General features: G+C 36.9%; 1 protein-coding gene across 2 annotated transcripts in view; it reads right to left on the bottom strand.

The window, feature by feature from the left end:
• zfhx3a (zinc finger homeobox 3a) overlaps window positions 1-7786 on the bottom strand; it is a 39327-nt gene extending 31541 nt beyond the window's left edge. The window contains exons 1-2 of one of the 2 annotated variants that reach the window (XM_067419983.1): window positions 7714-7786; window positions 7293-7328 (exon numbers count right to left, since the gene is read on the bottom strand). The gene's annotated coding sequence lies outside the window, so the exon portion shown is untranslated. The remainder of the gene's footprint in view (window positions 1-7292; window positions 7329-7713) is intronic. The other variant, XM_067419984.1, reaches the window with a different exon arrangement.
• Between the last annotated feature and the right edge of the window lie 5798 nt (window positions 7787-13584).

The following is a 13584-nucleotide window of genomic DNA, read 5'->3' as shown; positions in this document are numbered from 1 at the left end:
TGACCCATACAATGAATTCTTAGCTATTACCACAAATATGTGCCTTATGACTGGCTTTGTGGTCCAGGGTGACAAATGTTTCAAAACATGTTACATATTAAATAAGAGTAATCCATGTGATTTTCATATTCTAACAGCATTATTTAGCCAAACTGTTGCCAGTGTGATTAAATTATTGTTTTGAAGCTTGTTTCACTCAGTTCATTTATCTTACACATCTGATAGTGTGTGCATTTTGCAGATTCATTTCCTGCAAGGCATCTAAAAGTAAAAGCAGCATTAAAATAAATACATTTATGTTATTATTTACTATGACTCTTCTAGAAATCAGAACATGTTGAGCTCTATTGCATAACCTATCTTTTAAATGAAGGGTTTGCTTAAATCTTTTATATGGAACAGGTAAATCAAAAATTCTGCTAAATTATTCATACGGACTAGTCTGTGAAATGTGTAAATTTACATGGTTAAGCCAAAGGTGGTTTACATAAATGCGGGAGGCTGCAGAAAGGCCCGTTCTTTTTGAAGAAAATGTGTAATTTCATGACTCATGCTGGATATATATTTATTTGTAAAACAATACAACACCCCAGAAGCAGCTATCATTTCTGGCAGTCATTTTTCACGAATGTAGGCCACGGATGTGAGCCGCTTTGCATAAACACTATTTCTCAGCTGGGGAAAAAAAAGGAATTGGAATAATACATGTCTGCTGGGAAATCCCATTTATGTTCCCAATGTGATACCTGTGTTCGGGATCTTCAGAGGTTGTGAGGATAACAGAACACAAGAGCCCTAAATCCAGTCGCTATTGATCCAAGGTAAAGTTTCAATAGCTGGTAAATCCTTGTGTGGATTTGAATCTTTCGGAACTAAATTATTAGGTTAATCCAAGTGGGAATGTTTTTGCTAGATTCAGTGTTACAGAATTTGTATCAAGCGCTAAAACTGATGCATTTTCCTCATTTCACATACATTTTCCCATTTGTAGCAGAATAAAAGTGTACATTTTGAGGAGAAATCACACTACTTTACTGTGATGGATGGATCTGAATGCATAATCCCTTGGCTCTTGCCTGCTTGTGTGAATGTGTGCGCATGCATATGTGTTTGTTTATGCACGCGTGTGTCTTTGGCCCGGTGCCAGACCTCTATATGTCTGTGAGCCCCACGGCAGTGCTGGGGGTCACTGTTTTCATTGTGATACAAATGCCACCCTCGTAGATTAATCTAATGTGGGTTAATTACCCCAACATGCTAAACACACACGCACACACGCACGCACACTGGTATTCCTATCATTATGGGGACATTCCACAGACATAATGATTTTTATACTGTACAAACGGTATATTCTATTCCCTAAACCTACCCATCACATAAAACCATATGCATTCTTCTTCTTCTTTCGGCTGTTCCCTTCAGGGGTCAAAACAGCTTATCATCTGCCTCCATCTATTCCCATCCTCTGTATCCTCTTCTCTCAGACCGACTACATTCATGTCCACCTTCACTACATCCATAAAACCATATGCATTCTTACATATTCAAAACACATCACTTAGTATGATTTATGATTTATAAGCGGACACACACACACACTGGGACTTTCCATAGGCGTAATACATTTTATACCGTACAAACTGTACATTCTATCACCTTACACTGCCCCTGCCCCTAAACCTACCTATCACAGGAAACATGCTGGACATCATTTAGCATGTTTTTAAATCCATTTACATTGTGAGGACCGCTGGCTGGTCCCCACAATGTAGGTGATTTCAGGTTTATATTACATTGTGGGGACATTTGGTCCCCACAATGTAATATAAACAAGTACACACACACACACACACACACACACACACACACACACACACACACACACACACACACACACACACACACACACACACACACACACACACACACACACACACACACCATTGGATTTCCTTGTGTAATTCATATTTTATGACATAAATGTAATGAATTATTATTATTATTTAGTCTTTTATTAGAAAATTCTTCTAAAACAGTAACAAAATCAATTAATTAGTTGTTAATTTATTAAATAATACAATATTTCTGCTACTTTCTATTAAATGTATGTGCATTTTTGGTTACATTTGATTTTCTTGTCTAATTTAGCCTCTATCATTATAAAATTATTTTAATAAGTCTCATTATAACTTGGGGTTAAACATAAATTCATATCCGTAAACATCATCATGCTGTCAATCAAAAACAATTGAGTCATCTTGAATTTTGCATAACAAATGCATTGACAGTGCACATTATTAGTAGTCAAAGCGCATAACTGTTAACATTTGTAGACTGTGGGATGAGTTGACTGTCAATAAAAATAAGTTGGAATTAAATAAATATTATTGGTTAAATAAAATTAAAAATTCTTTCATTTGAAAGTTTAAGCTTACAATGAGAGAAGCTGATCACTTCTGACACTAACCAGTAATTATCAAGTATTTGACTGTTCAGACAATATATAATTATCAATTATCAAAAATAAAGTGAATTATTTGTGGATGACAGACAATAGACCTTATTCTTTGATTTGTTTTTGTTTAAAAAAAAATGGGAATGGAAGCGACGCTGTGAGGGACAGACATGCATCTTTTCAATGGGTTGTACTGTTATTTCATGTGTTTTTGAACTGTTCTGCTGATTAAACCCTGTAAAAAGATCTTCCAAAGAAATTTCAGACGGGGGGGAAAAAACAGACAACACGAAAAAGGAAAATGATAAGATACCTTATATCCCTCACAGCTTCACGCTTATACCTGTCCTGTCGCTGCTCTGAATAAGGTCTATATGCATACACTGTTGATTTTTGACCTGAACAAATGTCTTTGTTTGTGTTACAGTACAAAAGTCCCATCAGATGGACACTTGCCCCTGTTATTACGTCCCACCATTGACCCTTAAGCGTCACTTCACTATCGCCTCTTTCGTTGGACACAATTGTCACCCCTCTCCACGTCAGTGTGTCTGTCTTGAGACGCTGCACTTGAGAGCAGTCAAAGGGTTTATGGTCTTATAAGGAATTAAGATCTGCCGGAAAATTTTACGCTAGCTGTTATCAGCCCTTCCTCTTTCAAATAGCCAGTATTATTCCTTGTTTTATTCTTTTTTTTAATCTAGATGCCCCTCTACCCCCTCCACCTTCACCCCTCCCTCTCACCCTTAGATGGGACATCTAATAAGCGGTTTCTGTCTAATACTGCTGTTGCCACAGTAACACGTCAGGTGGCCGGTTGATATGGCAACCACGGTCCTCTATTTGAGTTTTTGGGGAGAGCGACTGGGGTTCGACACAGAGCCTTTAAAAGACGGACGGACAAACTGAAATATTACACGCATATACATATGCATAAATGATTCATTGATAACCCTCTGATTGATATTCAGCCGTCCTGAAATACTGCAGTCCAGCCCAGTTATCATACCCAGAATTAGGCCTAATAATATTAAATATTTATAAATACGCCACATAATGTATAATATAATATAACATCTCATCTGTATTATACATTTAATATGCTCTGTCATTTGGATTTCAAATTGTAATTTGGCAGATGATTTTTGGCAAGTTTTGGTAGAAAAGGTGCTGTTATTAAATACATTAAATATTTATTTTCTAAGATTCAGAGAGGATTAACCATCCGGAAGACAACATTTGATCATTTATCTAGTTATTGAAAGAGAATGGGCAAAATATAAACACTTTAAACTCTCTAAATGAATTCAGAAATGCAGAAAGAAAAAAAGAAACCCAGAAAGAAAGAAATTCAGCCGGACAGGGGAACATTAATGCAGAAAATTCATCTTAATCTTGCAGTAATGAAAAAAAAAAAAAAAAAAAAAAAAAAAAAAAAAAATCACATTTATTCTCTTCACAACAAATGACAAATTGTGGCGATTGAAGCATCTTGATGCTATTCATGGAATTGTAAATCCTTATTTAACCCACCCAATTTCTGCCCTCCATATGACATCCAATGCGCTCTGCAGTTTAAAGCCCTGACTGCTGTCTGTCTGCTGACCCCATGACCTTAACCTCAAACAGCAGCCCAGCACCCTGTCTCACAGCGTCTGCTCCTCAAATCTCTCAAAAATCATCAGACGGGACAACCGCAAGCCCCTTTCTCTTCTTGCCTTTTTTTATTATAGGTAAGTCCATATTGTAAATATATTTCAATGAATATATTTCTCTGTTTGTTCAAGTGCAAGGCTATTTTCCACTTTGATTGCTTCTTTAATGTCCTATACTGTTTTGTGTCGTCATTTATATGCATTTAGTATTTCTGTTAAGAGTAGGCCTCGTGTCTGGCTTTAATATACAGCTATAAAAAAGTTAATAGCCTGAAAAAATATATGATGTAATAACCTTTAAAAGTGTCTCTACATTTTAATCACAGTAAGTTATTTAGCTTTCTTTTTTCCCCACTTCTATAAAATGTATATGAGATGCATCGTGCACGTGCTGTGAACATGAACTTGACTGCAAATCGCCGGCCTAAAACGACGTTGCATTGATCGGACAGGATCAGACGGGTCATTGAATTACTGTGGCATTTTAATATCACCTTTATGTATCTGTGTGTGTGGTATATGAAGATAATGTTATACATATTGCTCTATATTTAATTTTTATATTTGATGTCTTTAAATGTAATTTCACGCGACCCTTTTAAGCAATTTATTATGTCGGACTTTCACTGTCAAACAGAAAGAAAGAAAACCGACACATACATTTGGATAGAGTCCGTTCACGTGTTGTTGGTTGATATTATGATCGAATTATACAACGGAAGTATATCTATAAAATCAGCTTGAGAAAAATAAGAGGTTTTATTGAACAAACGACAGTCATTATGCGGAAAATTATAGCCTAAATGTGAACTGGCTTTGGAAATTCTCTTCTTATAGGCTACCTGTAAAATGTCATGTTATTTTAAATGTTATACTGCATGTTTAACTTCTGTAGGCTACCACGTGCTGATATAGCTAATACAGCTTATTTTGAATTAAAATGCAGTAGCCTATAATTACGATTCATGGCATATTATAAATTGATATCCAGTCTGTGATTCAATATTTTAACATCCAAATTGTAGGCTATAGTTAATCTTTTAAATTATATTTAAGACGTGTTGTTCTTCTTCTTTGAGTAACAATAATAATAATTACAACAATAATAATAGCCTACTAGCCCACAAATTAATGAATAACTGCTAAAATGAGAATTACATTTCTCATTTGTAAATTTGTCTGTTTTTACACTTAAAAAAAGATTCGTTCCTTAAAATATATTAATAGTCTCTAAAGTTACAATTAGGCTAATACCCTAACTACACAAATCATTTTGCATGGGATCTCTGCTAAATATTTCCACGTGCGTCAACAGAAACAGTTCCATTTAGAAAATATTTTTCAACTAATCTTCACCCTATTCGACTCACTATAAAACCATTTTATGCTGTAAAATCTAAAAGTTCCTCGTTATTATTGTTTCTGAAGATTGTTTGAGTCACCGTCTTGACTCCGGTGGTTTTACACAATCCTACATTCATCGTCTCAGATTTGTGTTTATTGCATCCTCGCGACATTCGTTCGTTAGAAAGAAACACAAAGATATTCGTTAACGAAAGAAAAAAATAATAATCTCAGAATCGTTGGTGAATTGGACAACATCTAAAATCCTCTGATGCTTCACATTAAGAACATTCACGTGCCGTTCGATTTAATCGCATAAGTTTATAATGAAGTGTACAGTCTCTGATCTTTCAGCATGTCAAACCATCTTGATGTCAATGATTTCAAGTCGTGATATCTGGAGCAGACAGTGTCAGAAGAGCTCGTGGTGCAGCAGCTGTTCGGCAGTTCAGACAAAAGGTCAAGTGCATGACCCCAGGACAAAAGCCCAGGGCAGCCCGATGTGTTTATCTGCCCCTCACACACACACACACACACACACACACACACACACACACACACACACACACACACACACACACACACACACACACACACACACACACACACACACACACTTATATAACATACTGAAAAAAATTATAAATTATAAACAATATTGTGAACAAATTATAGCAAATATTTGCTAGGCTATTTAATCATATTAACAAGCATATTAAGTAGCCTAATGTTGGTAAATATCAGAACAATGTAAAACATGTCCCTATAGCCTACTCATCTTCAAAGACATATGCTCAAATTATTATTTAAAATAAAATTAACGCTTTTGATAAAAAATAATAAAGCAGCACAACAATGAGTGTAAAATGATGAATAAGGCATTGTTTTGACAATGACAGACACGTCTAAATGAATAACTAGACCAATAAACACGTTTTGGGTTTGTTTGTATTTTAGATCACAGATTTAGTCAACCACCAATACATATGGCAAAATCAGATTACAGTGATTTAAATCCAAAAACGAAATTTGAGAAAGCAAATAAACGACAAGCTCTGTCACGGAGAGGGACGATTTATCATGGAATTAATTGAGGTCGGATAAGAATGCATTCTGAAAACGGTCTGTGTTATTACAGCATTTTTATGTATCTAAGATAAACTATATGTCGAGCTATAATAAGATCACTGACCGAGTGAGGATTACATGAGTTCTTATGAAAATGGTTCTTATGAAAATCCTGATAAGAAATGCAGGTGATCAAAATCTGTACACAGACTGCCATCTGCTGGGACAAAGAAGAAATACGTGACAGGCGGTGGCGCATCGATTAAAGGTAGCCTACAGAACTGTGAATTATTAAAAAATCGTAACTGCAAGTACATTATATGATGTAGCCTACATCAAATGTGAATTGTTATAGCCTTTAATTGCTTTCGATAATTAAATAGCATAATTTAATTGTTCAATATGATCGGCATCTATGAGATATGAAATTGAAAATATATAGGCCTTCTTGCTAACAACACATGGGCATTATTCATTTAGTAGTCAAAAAAGTCATACGTGTCATCACAACAGGCAGAGCCCAACACATGAAAAACAACAACAACAACAACAAAAACAACAAGGATAATCCAACCACTGATCCTTTTGATTTAGAAATAAATAACTATTCATGGGAAGAGTATGCACTGGACATAAAATAGGACATGATTTAAAATATAATTGTATATTCACAAAAATGAAAAAAGCAAAAGTAAACCAAATAAACCAGCGATGACACTTTGCATGAGCTATATTAAAGGATATGTATTGGAATATCAATTACTTACCCTCATGTTTTCGTAAACCTGTGTGTCTTTCCTCTACTGGGGACAACAACAACAAAAAAAGGTTGAGGAATGGGGAGATGACGACTGTCAATCTCCAAAAAGTGCCATGAAAAATAATCCATAACTGGTGTGTTATTATCTTCCACTATCAGGGTCATTTAACTTCCTGCCGAGTTACCAGACTGATGTTAGTCTGTCAACTACAAACTAACTGAAACCGCAAACAAACCTTTATTGATTGATTGGTTAAATTGATATTGACACTATATAGGCTAGAATTGAGTGAAACAGCAGCGGCCGCTAGCTTCTCTGTGTCCTAAACCAGATTGACAAGTGTTTGGAAGTAAATGTGAAGGGAAGCCAAAATCTGTTTTATGGGTGCTTTTTTTGAAACACCACACTAAAAATGTCATTTTATTACCTGACTGATCACTGAAATAAGTGTCCTCCTGAGAAAGCAAACGTGTCCCTGCAACAAGCCGTTCTTGTATTCCACACAAAAGAGTCAAACTGTTTATAGCCAATCAGAAGCATTTTCTGCCAGTCAATCATAGCACACGGTCAGGTGTGCTGACATCAGGTTGGCTGATATGTCATTGGAAGGCGGGTCATGGAGGTTAGCAAAATACTGGTGAAAGCTATCAAAAAGACTGAATAAAGACGTTGCTTTTATTTGTAGATACTTTTCTTGAGATTATTTTAGAAATGAACAGAAACCTAGAGTGTAGGCTATATAAACTTGTAATGTATTTGATGTGTTTTGTTCGTTTCAGAATGGCATTATGCAAAGTGAAGAACAATACATTCGACTATGCAATTATTTATTAGGAAAATACCATACAAATAAATAGAAGAGGGCTTTTTACATTTTATAAATAACCTTAAATTATACATAAAACTTTTTAAACAAACTTAAAAAGTGATGAAATTGTATGTTTTGAAAGCAATGTATTGCTAGCTGCTGCTTCAGCTTCATAAGCATGTGTCCTGGTGCTCACGTCAACCAATGGTGAGCCGGCGTTCTGCCGTAGAACTCGGAAACACTGCACTGTATTTACAATATAAACCGTGAGACGGACAGAGACGAGGAGATTTTTTTCTTTTTTTGTGTGTGCACCAAACGTATTCTCGCTGCTTCATAAAATTAACCACTGGAGTCATGGGCTATTTTAATGCTGTCTTTTCTACATTTCTGGGCCTTGAAAGTGGTAATTAAATCGCAGTATATTGACTCATATTTTTTTTCGTGAGTATTTAATGACAGAACCCTTTAAAGTATTGTTTTATTTTTTATCTTTATATTCATAACATTATGTGTTAAGATGTTGCATGATAGGCTACACATTAAAAATTGACAATTGATAATAGCCCATACACAACTTGACACACAATAAAAAGTGTGCAATATGGCATGTTTATAGGTTAAATGCATCTGTGTTGTTTGGCGGGGAAGGCCGTTTTCCTGGTGAAAAAAAATGAAGGCTGAACTGAATATGCCTGCAGGAGAGACAATATTGACCTCCTGCAATTCTGGATGGATGAATGGATGACGGATGACTAGTAGGTAATAAATTATTTGACGTTTATTGCTGTCTACTAGTTATTTATATCTAAGCCCTTCTGGATTGATGTCATTAATCTTCGCCCGTTGGTCCATCACAAACCCTGGCCACATTCATAAGCATTTCAGTCCGAACACCACTAGGTGGCAGTAAAAGCAACACTTGGTTGATGATCGATTTGATGATCCACTTACCCCCCCCCCCCCCCCCCCCCACACACACACACACACACACACACAATGTAATATAAACAAGGGCACACACACGCACACACACACAAAATTTAAAACCGAACTTTTTAAAAACATGTAAAACAAGCAAGTACTGTGACGTAAAGTACAAAAGTGATCGTGTGACTCTTTGTAGGCCTACTCTTTGTTCAGTTGAAGCTCTATGGTCATCAGTTTTTGTTCAGTGCTGCTGCCATTAAAGCAAACGGAGACAAACCACATACTAAGACATCCTGATATTCATGTTATGCCACTTTGAGTTCTGGGACTCTCATTATCCAAGTCCTCCTGGGTTATATAAGCCTTTTAATACAGAGGAAGACTAGCCTCGACTAAGACAAGTGCCTCATTATTTTATGCATAGAGTATTTCATTATCATAATCATTGATGGCAGCAGCCCAAGTGACAGCAATCCTCCGGCCTTCTACAGTTGTATTAGTAATAAGAATAATACGAATTTGAAATAGGTCATCTTTAACCAAATGAATTAAAATGCAGGCTGTATTTTTTTTAAATTGTATTGCTGATCTTCCGGGACGGAAGAACATCTCTGAGTGTCTTCCTCTATTGACTTTAATGAGACATCCTCGACTCCTCATCTCTGATTCATTTGTTCTTTTAGTTGGACCAAAGACCCTTACCAACCACTCATTAATGCAAATGTTCTTTTACAGTGTTTCTAATGTATGACATGTTGATGTAGGAGAAAGGCTTTGAAACTTATTTGTCATCTTATGCATTTTCTTAACAGTAACACTTTACAATAAAGTTCCATTTGTTCAATCAATCAATCAATAATTTATTTATATAGCGCCTTACAGCAGCCAAAAGGTGCACAAGGCGCTTTCCAGAACAAACATCAAACAACAACATAAAGACAAATACAAACAAACAAGAACAAGACTAAAAGTCAAAAGCTTGATTAAAAAAGTGTGTTTTCAGATGTGCTTTGAAAATACTCAGCACCGTGATGTTTCGAAGGTGCACAGGGAGTGCATTCCACAACTTTGGTCCTAGAACACTAAATGACCGGCCTCCAAACTTTTTATACCTGTATGTTGTAGTAACCAGAGAAATTTGATCAGAGGAACGGAGTGTCCTGGCTGGCTGATATATTTTTACTAGTTCAGTGAGGTATACTGGGGCCAAACCATGGATGGCCTTAAACACAAACAACAGGATTTTATACTCCACCCTAAACTGCACTGGGAGCCAGTGAAGCGAGCGGAGGACAGGGGTAATGTGTGACCGTTTAGATGTGTTAGAGAGAAGACGTGCGGCAGCGTTTTGTACCAGTTGAAGGCGACTGATAAGTGATGTATTTAGTCCAGTGTAGAGGGCATTACAGTAGTCGATCCTCGAGCTGATGAAGGCATGAATTGCTTTTTCAAGGTCGGCTCTGGACAAAAAATATTTGACCTTACTAAGAAGTCTTAGCTGGTAAAAACTCACCTTCACTACTACACCAATCTGTTTATCATACTGCATGTTTTTGTCCAAAATAACACCCAGGTTACGTACAGACGGAGCAAACTGAGGTGTCGTAGGTCCAAAGGTAAAAGCACTGCTGGATGAATCCGGGCTGAACAGGATGTACTCAGTCTTTTCTTCATTTAAATGAAGGAAATTCTGGGAAAGCCACTGTTTGATGTCCTGAAGACAATTATAGAGAGGATCCAGTGCCGACCGATTACTCAGTATCACAGGAAGGTAGATCTGGAGGTCGTCGGCATAGAAATGAAAATGAACGTTGTGTCTGGAGATGAGTTGACCAAGTGGCAGAATGTAGAGAGAAAACAGAATAGGACCGAGAATGGAACCTTGTGGTACTCCAGATGACATAGGGGCAGTTGAGGAGGAAAAGTCATTGAGCATTACTGAAAAGGTTCTATTAGTGAGGTATGAGGTGAACCAATTCAGCACCACTTTCTGCAGACCAGCAACATGTTGAAGACGAGAAATGAGAATTGCATGATCAACAGTGTCAAATGCAGCGGTAAGGTCCAGTAAAACTAGAACCATAGAGTTTTTTCTGTCAAGTGCTTCAAGAATGTCATTATGCACCCTCAGTAATGCAGATTCAGTACTATGCCTGGTCCTGAAACCAGATTGGAACGTATCCCCAATGCTGTGTAATTCCAGATGAGCCTGGAGCTGGGAGTAAACAAGCTTCTCCATCAACTTTGACAGAAATGAAAGGTGAGAAATAGGGCGGAAGTTTGATAGAATGGAGGGGTCAAGGTTGGGTTTCTTAAGCAATGGTCTAATGATGGCATGTTTGAGAACGGTAGGAACAGTACCCAAAGTAAGACAGCTGTTTATGAAGGAGACAAGACAGGGACCAATGATGTCAACAGCCTCCTTCAGAATCCTTGCAAGAACAGTGTCTATAGGGCAGGTGGTAGGTTTCAGTTCAAGGACAGCTTTTTTGAGCTCCCCTAGAGTAACTGCCTCAAAGTTCTCTAACACACATTGCGCCGCACGAGACGGCATGACAACAGTAGAGTCTTGAATAATGGATTGCCTAACAACCAAGACCTTGTCCACAAAATACTGCTTGAACAATTTGTTAACAATAACTTACAAAATACCTACTTTTAGATCACTTAGTTCCAACATTTAAGCATTTACTGAGGCACATACATTATTAAACATATACATTTGTACGTTACAGGGTTAGTTCACCCAAAAAGGAAAATTCTGTCATTAAATAGAACTACTCACCCTCATGCCATTCCAAAACCGTAAAACCTTCGTTCATTTTCCGAAGACAAATGAAGAAATGTTTGATGAAATACGAGGGCGTTCTGACTCCTGCATGGACATTTATTTAATTAAAACTTTCAAGGCCCGAATAGTTTGGAAAGACATTGCTAAAATCGTCCATGTGACTCCAGTGGTTCAACCTTAATTTTACGAAGTGACGAGAACTCAGAGCACAAAAACCAAACAAAAAGAATTTTGTAGGCTATTCTTATCTCTTCATAAAATTAAGGGTTAAACCGATATGGTAAAATGAACTATTTTAACAATATTTTTACTACCTTTCTGAAATTGCTCTCAGATGTCATCAAAATATCTTAAATTGTGTTCTGAAGATGAACACAAATTAAATGAGTGTTTTGAAACGACATGGTGAGTAATTAATGACAGAATTTACATTTTTGGCTGAACTAATAACCCTTTAATATTATGGAATGGACATGGACTACCAATATATTATTATTAACTATAACAGAGATTACTGTAACAAATGTATTTTTCATTGGTTAATGGATTAACTACGCCAATGATTACCAAATTAATTAACCATTGTGCATTCTTATGGACATGTTTGTCTTTTTCCGTTTATTTTGTATTTTGTATTTTTTTTAGTTTACATACAAACATTTTGGCACAGTGTTCAGTATTCAGTGGTGGCTCCAGACAATTTTGAGGGGGGGGGGGGGGCAATGGGGGGTCCTGGTAATTTCAAAGGGGGGTCTCATTAAAACCAACAAAAATACAGTGGACACAGCTAATAACTGCATATTTTTGCTACTTAACAACTACATTTTTAGCTTCAAGCTCTAGCTTTAGCGTATCAGGTCTTGCGGGTTCGTTGCAGCATTTTGAACGCAATGCGCAGCGACGTTCATAGTGCGACGCAGTTATTATGTTTTTATTTTTTTAGGGCTGTCAATCGATTAAATATTTAATCGCAATTTAATTGCACATTCTTATCAGTTCTAAATGTACCTTAAATTAATATGTTTCAAGTTTTTTAATACTCTAATCAACATTTATGGACAAAAAAGCATGCTTTATGCAAATGTACGTTTATTATAAACCATACTCAGAGCATGGAGGCTAGACATGTACCAATGGTCAGATGATTTTCAAAGAACTTGCTCATGTCTCTTTAGCCTAAGCATAAAAATTCTGAATAAGCAGTGATTTCTCTCATTTTCTGAATATAAATAAAGGGAGTTTTTACACTGGCAGTTTAATTCAGATAAGGGGACAGTTCGATAGCTGTCATGTGAACCTGAGAGCACACCAGTACCAGACAGTACCATACCTAGACTAGAAATCTAGACGCACCCTAGTGGCAGGAAATCAAATTTGCTGTGAGTGTCGTGTAGCAACTCTCAATACACTTCTGAGCTGTAAACGGCAAACTCTGGTCAGCTGCTGGTATAGAGTCGGTGGGCGGGGCTTAACATAATGACGGCCGAGTTGCGCTTGTGTACTTAGTAAATGCAGAAACTGGCGAACGGCGGTCTTTCGAATCAGCTTTGACAGTGACTCAGGAAGACTTGGAGTTAAGCTTTTCTCTGAGAAAAGAACAAAGAGCGGCACTGAAGTCATTCCTAAAAAGGGAAGATGTGTTCTGAGTTTTGCCGACCGGATACGGTGAAAGTTTAAGAGCTCTGCTTCACCTTCGTTGCTCTGGTTGGTTGTAGCCCTATATATACCATACAAGGAAGAGGTCCATTTTCCACGAGTAGGAATATAGT

This window comes from Pseudorasbora parva, chromosome 16 (assembly GCF_024679245.1).
Source record: "Pseudorasbora parva isolate DD20220531a chromosome 16, ASM2467924v1, whole genome shotgun sequence".
Lineage (NCBI taxonomy): Eukaryota > Metazoa > Chordata > Actinopteri > Cypriniformes > Gobionidae > Pseudorasbora > Pseudorasbora parva.
Note: the sequence above shows the minus strand (reverse complement) of the source record. Positions and strands in the feature narration are given on the sequence as shown.